The sequence below is a fragment of the Littorina saxatilis genome, linkage group LG8 (genome assembly GCF_037325665.1).
Source record: "Littorina saxatilis isolate snail1 linkage group LG8, US_GU_Lsax_2.0, whole genome shotgun sequence".
Taxonomy (NCBI): domain Eukaryota; kingdom Metazoa; phylum Mollusca; class Gastropoda; order Littorinimorpha; family Littorinidae; genus Littorina; species Littorina saxatilis.
In genome coordinates, this window is record NC_090252.1 from 47,749,898 (window position 1) to 47,759,654 (window position 9,757).

The 9,757-nt window shown below is 42.7% G+C and overlaps 1 protein-coding gene across 1 annotated transcript in view; it reads right to left on the bottom strand.

Moving 5' to 3' along the window:
* Positions 1–9,757, bottom strand: part of LOC138973718 (uncharacterized) — a 327,086-nt gene that overhangs the window by 26,663 nt on the left and 290,666 nt on the right. The gene's annotated exons all lie outside the window — the stretch shown is intronic.

Below are 9,757 nucleotides of genomic sequence, written 5' to 3' on the forward strand. Positions count from 1 at the left end.
GAAGCTAGAGTAACCTCCCTTCCACGAACACTGCACCGCTGATCTAAAAATGCACCGCTGATCTAACAAAACAAAAATTAAATGGCACGTTGCACTGACATAAAGTGAATCAACACTATGCAAGACTGAACATGAAGTGGATACAACTCTTAACTGCACAGCGGGTCGAGTTCTCCAAGCACAGTTTCATCTAACCTTACCGGCGACACACAAAGTTCAGTTTGAACAGAAGCACGATGATCGACAGACAAAACTAGTACAATTACAAGGTAAATAAGCTTTCCTTGTGTAGCGAGCAGCGTCTGCAGTTAAAACGCACTCATACAAATGTCAACAGCACTTATTCTAAATCTACATTGCAACCTTCGGTAAATTCAGAGACACTCAATTAAACAATGATTGAACCATGTAAACAAACAACATGGTTCAAACATTCAATCATGATTCACCCATCTCAGTACTAGTGCAACAACCTCAGTGCAGAACTCAAGAAGTCTGCAGCAAGCACTTCCATTCCCTTTTTCTTTGAAAGGCCCACTATCCAAGTCTTTTCCACACAAGCAAGCTCCACAGCTACAATCAACAGCAGAGAGAGTAAGCTTACCATTATTCAACACAGATTCCCCAACCTCCCAAAAGGTGTGTGTGTGTGTGTGTGTGTGTGTGCAAGTTATTTCTGAGCGTTCAATGGCAACTGTCGGTGTTACCCAAAGGCAAAGGGGAAGAACTTGAACTTGAACTTGAACTTGAACTTGCGATGTTTAAGGCCTTAGGCCTGTTCATCGATCCTGTCGAATAGAACTCCAATAACACTTTTGTTGGTGGCATGCGCGGGCGGTTATTGGTAGCACGTTGGCGAGAATTTCTCTGGTCTGTCTGCCCAGAAATTGTCCAGCCTTCCTTTGAAACTGTTCACCGATGGTGCTGTCACAACTGTTTCTGGCAGACTGTTCCAGTGAGGAATCACCCTTTCTGCGAAGAAGCAGCTCCGAACGTTCAGCCTACAAAATGGTTTGTACAACTTGAGGCTGTTTCCCCTAGTGTCTTTGGTTTCGGCCAGCTGGAAATTCGGGTTGCCTGTGTCGTAGATCCCATGCATATACTTGTAGAGGTCGATCATGTCACCTCGGAGACGCCTGTGTTCGAGACTCGGTAGTTTGAGTACAGCAAGTCGTTCTGGGTAAGTTTTCTCACTGAGAGCCGATATCAGTTTGGTAGCCCTTCTCTGTACATCCTCTATTTCCTTGCACAGCAGTTTCTGCTGTGGTTGCCATACTGAATGCCCATATTCAAGGATTGGCCTGACAAGACTCTTGTAGAGTTGTACAAACACCTCCCTATCCAGATGCTCAAACGATCTCCTGATGATGCCTAAGGTTTTGTTTGCCTTCGCAGTTGCTTGTGCAACATGTCCCTTGAAACTCAGGCGATTGTCTACAAGTACACCAAGGTCTTTCTCCGTTTCGCTTTCTTCTAGAGTGATGCTAACCTCCTCACCACTTTCGGATCTCCCTTTCATGTGATAGCTGGTCTCTGTGTGTTGTTTGCCTAGCTTAAGGACACTACACTTCTTTGGGTGGAACTTGAGGAGCCAGTTGTCAGACCACTCTTGTAGCTTGTCCAGATCTTCCTGCATGACAACAGGTCCTGAGGGCACGTCAGTACGTGTATATAGCTTGGTGTCGTCAGCAAACAACTTCACAGAGCTGGTGACTTGGCTAGGCAAGTCGTTTATGTACAGGGTGAAGAGCAGAGGGCCCAATACACTTCCCTGGGGGATTCCACTGGTGACTGGCGCTTTGTCTGAGTGTGTACCGGATTACCGGATTACCTTGAAGCTTGATCACACTTTAGATCTACATCTGCAGCCAGAACACTGAGACTAACTTCTGCAAAGTTAAAAATGTAAACACATGATGTATGCTCAGAATCAAATAAGTTGTTTTAGATCTTTTTAATTTGACATCCCACCTAAGCAATTCACTCGCGCGCACGCGCGTGTGTCAGTGTGTGTGCGTACGGGTGGGTGTCTGTGTGTGTTCGTGTCTCTCTGTGTGTTCAACAAGCAAAGATGCACTGTTACGAGTGTACCTTTTTCGCTGGCCGGTTCGCTTCGTCATCCAGCACAGGCTGTTTCATCCATTTTTCGAGCATGTCCAACTGTTTTGCTTTACACTGACGTAAGTTCATGGTTATATGAAAGTATCCAAGACCTCAGCAAACGTGTATTTCATCCTGATGGAGTAAAATCAGTCCAAACAGTATTCAACACGCAGTTTCAAGGAGCGACGCTACCAGTATTAACGCAAGCACGATCGAACAAATTAACTCAGAGATATATTTCACGTACATGAAATTACTGGTTAAATCTAAAGAAAGTTATTCAGTAAAAATGTTAGTTTATTTTCGTAATTCTACACTCCAACACAAAAATTAAACTAGAATTGGGATCCGAGTTAACCAAACCGGTTTTGGCAATCGTAGCCTGGAACTGTGACCTTGGACGGACTCAGAACCTAAATCGAAACTGTCTTTGATTCAATGAAAACTTTCATTGCGTGTGCTTTCTTTTCTATCTTGAAACTAAAATGCATTCAAAAGCAAATCGTACGGTGGTTTGAATGTAGATTTAACACACATTTACGGATGCACTTGTTTGCACTTTATTTCTTCGGCGACGAGGCTTTAGCATGGGATAGTGAAGAGGAACACACCTCGCTGGCTCACCTATTTACACACCACAGATAACTACAGTGCTTTGTTGTGGTCCACGTTGTCTTTGGTGTACGCATGGGATATACGGCTTACAACACTCGTGTTTTTTGTATATGGCTTGTATTTCAGTCAAGACCCAGCGGGAATATCATCGAGATCCACTCGCCTATATTCATCCGCTGGGTCTTGACTGAAATACAAGCCATATAAAAAAACCACTCGTGTTGTAACCTATACATATATATATATATATATATATATATATATGACGTAACTCTCATGTAAAACCATGCTATGACGTCATTCTACAAGTTGTTTCCTTCTTTCCAGACGATCTGGTCGGAAGCGCAGTGGAGCCGCAACTCATGAGTGCCTTGAAAAATAAAACCCAACTTGGTGAGAGCTTTCGTTGCTTTAGATATATAGTTTTCTCTGAAAATGCTCATGTTTATTTTGTAGCGAGCAGGTCGTTTTTGGCGGTCAGGGCCGGTGTAGGAGGCATAAAAGACTTCCAGGAAAAAAACACTGGGAGTGTATTATTCCTAGGAAAGAAACACTGCAATCTCGGAAGGGGAGTGTTATTTTCCTAGGAAAATTACACTGGCGCCAGGAAAATAACACTGTCACTACGGCGGCAAATAAGACTGCCAGGAAAAAAACACTGCGTGAATTGTGTTCATTTTCTTCAGAGTGCACGAAGGCAGTGAGCCGAACTCAGTGCCCGTGTTGTTCCCCGGACTTGAAAAACGAGTTGTTTCGGACTGTTGCAACTTGGTTCATTTCTGCACGATGGGTCGTCCAAAGGATAGCTCTGCCGAAGTGTCCAAAGAGAGGTTGGCTGACATATCTAAATTCCTGTCTGACGGCATATTTCCCGAAGGATGCAAAGACCGAGGAGTACGAGCAAATTGGAGACGGATGTGTTCTTCGTATGTGCTGCAAGATGGAACTTTGTTCAAGCGTCAAAAGCGCGACGGATCATGTAGGGGAAGGGAGGGCAAGTCGACCCCCTCGGGCATGTCGTCCCCCCTCGATTTTGAGAACATGACACTGCAGGGGTGATTATCATCGATTTCAAAAGCAAGAGTTACCCAACCTGAATCAGTTGAAGAAAAAAAAAATGTCGAAATAAACGGGCCCAGCAAAGCGGTAAGTCTTTGTCAATTTTGATGGTTTCCACTCTAAAATTGTTGCACGAAAAAAACAACAGTCAGTGCATGGGAGCCGCTGATTCGTAAAATGCACCAGATCTGCAAAAAAGCTTTGGCTTTCATAACAACTAGTCGAAAGTTATAGATCTCAGGCTATCCCAGGAACAATGGTAAATAGCAATGTTCAGCGAGTACCATGATCGGGTAATTCGTCCCCCCCTTTGTCGTGTAACTCGACCCGGGTCACAATACCCGACTATGGGTCCATATCACTCTCTCGTCTGTGTAGACTCTTTAATCTCCAAGAAATAGTGTCAGATGAAGAACCCGTAAAAGTTCTTTGTATGTATTTGAAATAAAAGTGAACGTAGCCTTAAAAAAATAATATTCGAAGTTGTGTGTTGATTAATTAATTAAGACAGAGAGAAACAGAGAGAGAGAGAGAGAGAGAGAGAGAGAGAGAGAGAGAAAGAGACAGAGACAGAGACAGAGACAGAGAGAGACAGAGAGAGAGATGGGGGGGGGGGGGGTGCGCTTTCCCGTCATTGGAAGTGCGCGTATACTAGTAGGCCTATTAAACTATTTCACGTTCACGCAACCTGAAATGGGCGACACAAATCAATTACAAGTCCAATTTGTAAATATATTTTCCCATTTGCTTCGCTTTGAACCAGAGCAACTAATAAGTAGGACCCCTATAGATGTTTGAACATCTATCCCTTCAAATACTCACCCTCCCTGCATAGCCAAGACGTCGATCGACTTCTGACGTAGGCCGACTCATTATGACGTCATTCTCACTTCCGATTAACAAAACTGACACAGAAAAGTTACTTCAGTCAATTTTATATGTCGAGGTGATGCTATTGGGTAATATGAACAACCTTTTCCACCTGGACGAATTACCCGCCCCCCATGGACGAGTTGCCCTCCATGGAGGGCAAGTCGTCCATGCTTCAGGATTTTTTTCTGTTATATTTTATTTAAAAACCGTGCCAGTTGGATCGTTCATATTCCACACAACGCTTACACGAAAGAGAACACACCATGTTTTACAACAAAAACAATCTTTTTTTTTAAAAGACGAGAGGTATAAGCTGCATTTTGTTAGAGGGGTCGACTTGCCCTCCCTTCCCCTACGTAGCCTACCTGTATAAAACACTATCGTAAATGTCAGTTGCATTTTATTTCTAATTGTATAATGCTCCCTGAGGTTTGGGTTTTGCACCACCCTCGTCAAAAATGACGGTTGACCTGGAAAAAAAAGAAATCAAACCCAAATCGCGCCTCACTAAATATACGGCAAACATTTTGTCAGGCACTTGCGCATGCGAAATGATGTTTACTGGTGTTAGTTGTCAGCTAATAATAATAATAATAATAATAATAATAATAATAATAATAATAATAATAATAATAATTGTCAGTAAGTACTGGTGTCACATGACTGATGTGAACCAGTTGATTGGCTAATGGCGATGCGCTAAAACTGTTAGCGCACTCTTGGAGTGCGCTAACTTTTCCACAGAGCGTATTCTTGCGCCCTTTGCCTAAGCAAGACTGTGCTCTCATCCTCAGAATTAATTAATGACATGTAGCTTATATTCTCCACAATACCAAATGACCATAAATTCCCTGCTTCTCAATTAAAGCAGAAGTGGGTTTTTTTTCTGACAGATTGCATGTGCCTGTGCCAGTGCCAGTGATCTAAACAAATAGAAGCCGCTGTGTTTCATCTAATTTTCGCCGACTTGCATAGATTCTTCTCATATGCCGTGTTAGTGGCATGTAGCTTATCATCCACATTACCAAATGATGAGTTAGTATACAATTCCCAGCGGCTAACAGAAAACACAAGTGTTATTCCGATAACGTACCAGCAAGACCAGTTTGGAAGACTGACTCGATCGACTCTGTAGCAGACAACACAGAAATACGACTACATCAGTTCAGTAAATGAATGGTTTCAGAATTATTATTTCAAAGCAAGAACAATCGTAATCGAAAACGTGTAAGGTTCAGAACGTTCTTACCATATATAAGATTTATTAGCAGCCTGCCTTATGCGTACAGACTCAGTGCAGACTGCAGTCGTTCCATTGCCCAGGTTGGCAGGTAGCCTAGCAGACGACATTAACCCCGCTCAGCAAATTAACATGTTGGGCAAATGTGAACGAAAAAACGATGGGGATATAATACGTGTAGGGTTCAGAGCATTCTTACCGTTCATATTTAGTATCAGACTCCCCGATGAGTGAAGATAGAACACGAGAAATATGCCACATTTGTTTTGAAAATGTGCGAACCGTCGAGTCCCGCTTTGAGTCAATTCAAGGGGAGTCACTCCGCATAGTCAATCCGTCGAAGCTCGACTGGAGGTTTCGAATCGCAAATAATGAAGAGCCTTTCTCCGAGTTCAAATGAGGTCTCTCTGAAAGATCATCACTGTTCAGATTAACGCTACACTGGAATTTACCAACAGAAATTAAAATGCGTGTGACGAAAGCACGACACACTTGAGACACCCCACACAAAAGTAGATCTTTACTGTGCACGACCTGACCACACAGTTATGCCTATTCAAATGCGCATTGCAAAATGTGCGTTAGGAATCTTCTTTTTTCTATGGCGGTACTGACAATATCGTTATTGAAACAATCCCAGTGCACTAAGGGATTTATAGTGCAAATCTCGAAAATAATTATTGAACTCAGCGCTATGCGCTTCGTTCAATAATGAATTTTCTCGATTTGCTCTATAAATCCCTTAGTGCACTGGGATGTCTCAATAACTTAAATTATAATAATGATAATAATAATAAATAATAATAATAATAATAATAAAGTAGAAGTGCAGTGCCTTCGGCACGACCTGGCACTGCATACCCCAAGCGAAGGAGCCATCATTGAGAGAGAGAGAGAGAGAGAGAGAGAGAGAGAGAGAGAGAGAGAGAGAGAGAGAGAGAGAGAGAGAGAGAGAGAGAGAGAGAGAGAGAGAGAGTCATTGAGAGAGAGAGAGAGAGAGAGAGAGAGAGAGAGAGAGAGAGAGAGAGAGAGAGAGAGAGAGAGGTTCCACACCTAGAAATCTTGTCAGTTGTTGTGGTTGTTGTTGTGGCTGTTGTGTTTGTTGTTGTTGTTGTTTTGATGACAATACTGTCCTTTTTTGTGTGTAATGTTCTTGTTGTTGTTTTGTTGTTATTGTTTCATACTTGTTTACTCTCTCCCTCTCTCTCTCTCTCTCTCTCTCTCTCTCTCTCTCTCTCTCTCTCTCTCTCTCTCTCTCTCTCTCTCTCTCTCTCTCTCTCTCTCTCTCTCTCTCTCTCTCTCTCTCTCTCTCTGTTTATGATGATATCTTTCCTCGGAAAATGCAGTGCTTTGGATGGTAAATGCATATATGTTTGGCAGGGAGAGAGAGAGAGAGAGAGAGAGAGAGAGAGAGAGAGAGAGAGAGAGAGAGAGAGAGAGAGAGAGAGAGAGAGAGAGAGAGAGAGAGAGAGAGAGAGAGAGAGAGAGAGCTATTACAAGCAAATGACGAAGTCTCGTCCAACATCTCGTGCTACGAGATATGATGTACACCTAGATTACCTGATTACAAGTAAATAACGAAGTCTCGTCCAACATCTCGTGCTACCAGATTTCATGTACACCAAGATTACGTGAGCAAATGACGAAGTCTCGTCCAACATCGCGTGCTACGAGATTTGATGTACACCTAGATTACCTGATTACAAGTAAATAACGAAGTCTCGTCCAACATCTCGATATCTTCAGTAAGGGACAACGGACCTTTTCACAAATGTTCATAAAAATCGGCTGAGAAATGGAAAATAACGGTTTTTAATGGATTTTTGTTGTTGGTGGTTGTGGTGGTGGTGTCGTTGTAGTTGTTGTTGTTGTTGTTGTTAGTGGTGGTGGTGGTGTTTTTTGTTTTTTGTTGTTGTTGGTGGTGGAGGTGTTGTTGTTGTTGTTGTTGTTGTTGTTGTCGTCGTCCATCATATCAACCAACTCACCAGGATTGCAAGTAATTCACGGTGTCTCTTACAACATCTCGTTGTTGGTGGTTGTGGTGGTGGTGTCGTTGTAGTTCTTGTTGTTGTTGTTGTTGTTGTTAGTGGTGGTGGTGGTGGTGTTTTTTTTTTTGTGTCGGTTGTTGGTGGTGGAGGTGTTGTTGTTGTTGTTGTTGTTGTCGTTGTCGTCGTCCATCATATCAACCAACTCACCAGGATTGCAAGTAATTCACGGTGTCTCTTACAACATCTCGTGCTACCAGATTTGATGTACACAAAGACTTTAGCTTGGAAATGGAATCCTCAAGTTTGACGTCATGGAAGATGTCATAACATTTTGAATTCAGCTCCTTGTGTTGAAGAGAATGATGTCATGAGTTTGACGTCATGAGTTTTGATTGTCTTCTTGACCTGGGTTTGACCTCCTTCTTTGTTATGACTTAGAAATTGGAAGCGCTTGTAACTGCCGTTGTCGATGTCGGATCAAAACGATTTATGTCTTAAAACCTTCCTGGGATCAATAACATTGCCTGTGCCAATTTTTGTTGTAGTCGAGTCAAAACTGTGAAAGTTTTAGGGGTTCTAACACACACACACACACACACACACACACACACACACACACACACACACACACATCATTTGGTTGAAATTAACTCTAGTGTGGGACCAACCTAGCTTCGCTCGCTTCACTCGCTTCGCTTGGATAATAATAACTAAGCTTGTGACAGTTCTTTTCTTATTACGAGACCAGCAATAGATAATAACAGTGTGAATATTAGACTTCACTACACTGAGGTGGTATTTTTGAGATGCATTCATTATAGACGTGTCTTAAGCAAACCGTCCCAGCTTAGTAAAAGCAAATGTATGATTGTGGTGTGGTGTGGGTTTGGTGTGTGTGTGTGTGTGTGTGTGTGTGTGTGTGTGTGTGTGTGTGTGTGTGTGTGTGTGTGTGTGTGTGTGTGAGTGGTCGTTCTAGTCGTCACTGAGACAACTTTGTTAGTCGGCTAAGTATTCCTCTCTTTTTTTCAATCTAGATATCCGCGTCATCCCAGCTAGCAAGCTTTCGTCGGCCGACTGACGATTTCAGTCGGGTGACGTCGTCAAATGTCGTGTGTCGACGTCCGTTGTCGCGCCGATATAGTTTGCCTGTGTGTAAAACTCGGCAAATGTACGTAATAAACCCCGACATCGGCCCGACGCAATGTTGCTGTCGATAAAAATATGCAGAGTTACGGGAGATAACAACTTGAATTTATTATCATTATTTTAACATTTGTTACGTCCCCTGTTCAAGCGTCGGGAACGGCGTGACATGACTCTGCAAATGCGAAACTAAATTATTCATATTTGTTGACTTTTTCACATAGGAGTAGGATAATTAATTGTAAGTTTTGTTTGTATATTTGCAATCAAATACAGCATGAGCTCAAACCATGAGTTTTACATTTTAAAAATACGCCATCATATATACTTGAAATACTCTTATAGCTTTCCTTACGGTACAAACAAGATTGAGTGTGAACATGGCCGGCTAGCTGCTACTTTCCCGCGTGACCGAAGTTTATTTGTTTTCTTAGTTCAAGTTAATATCGAAAGAAGAGACATTCTTGCGAATGTTGTACAGCACATTGATGATATGTTATCCGAGACGAATGTCGCCTCGGGATCTCAATCTGAGTGCTGGTCCCAGTGCCACGTGGTGGCGGTGATAGTTGACAAGTTAAAATTGTGTAGCCAAGGACGGATGGAAACCTACAGGTGTGTTCAAGCTGTTAACGTCAACTCGAGGTCAACCGACGGATCCAGCGAGTAAGTGATTTTGGTTTTTCTTGCTTTAATGTTAGTTTTGCTGTTATACAGTGGGGGGGGGGGGGGGGGG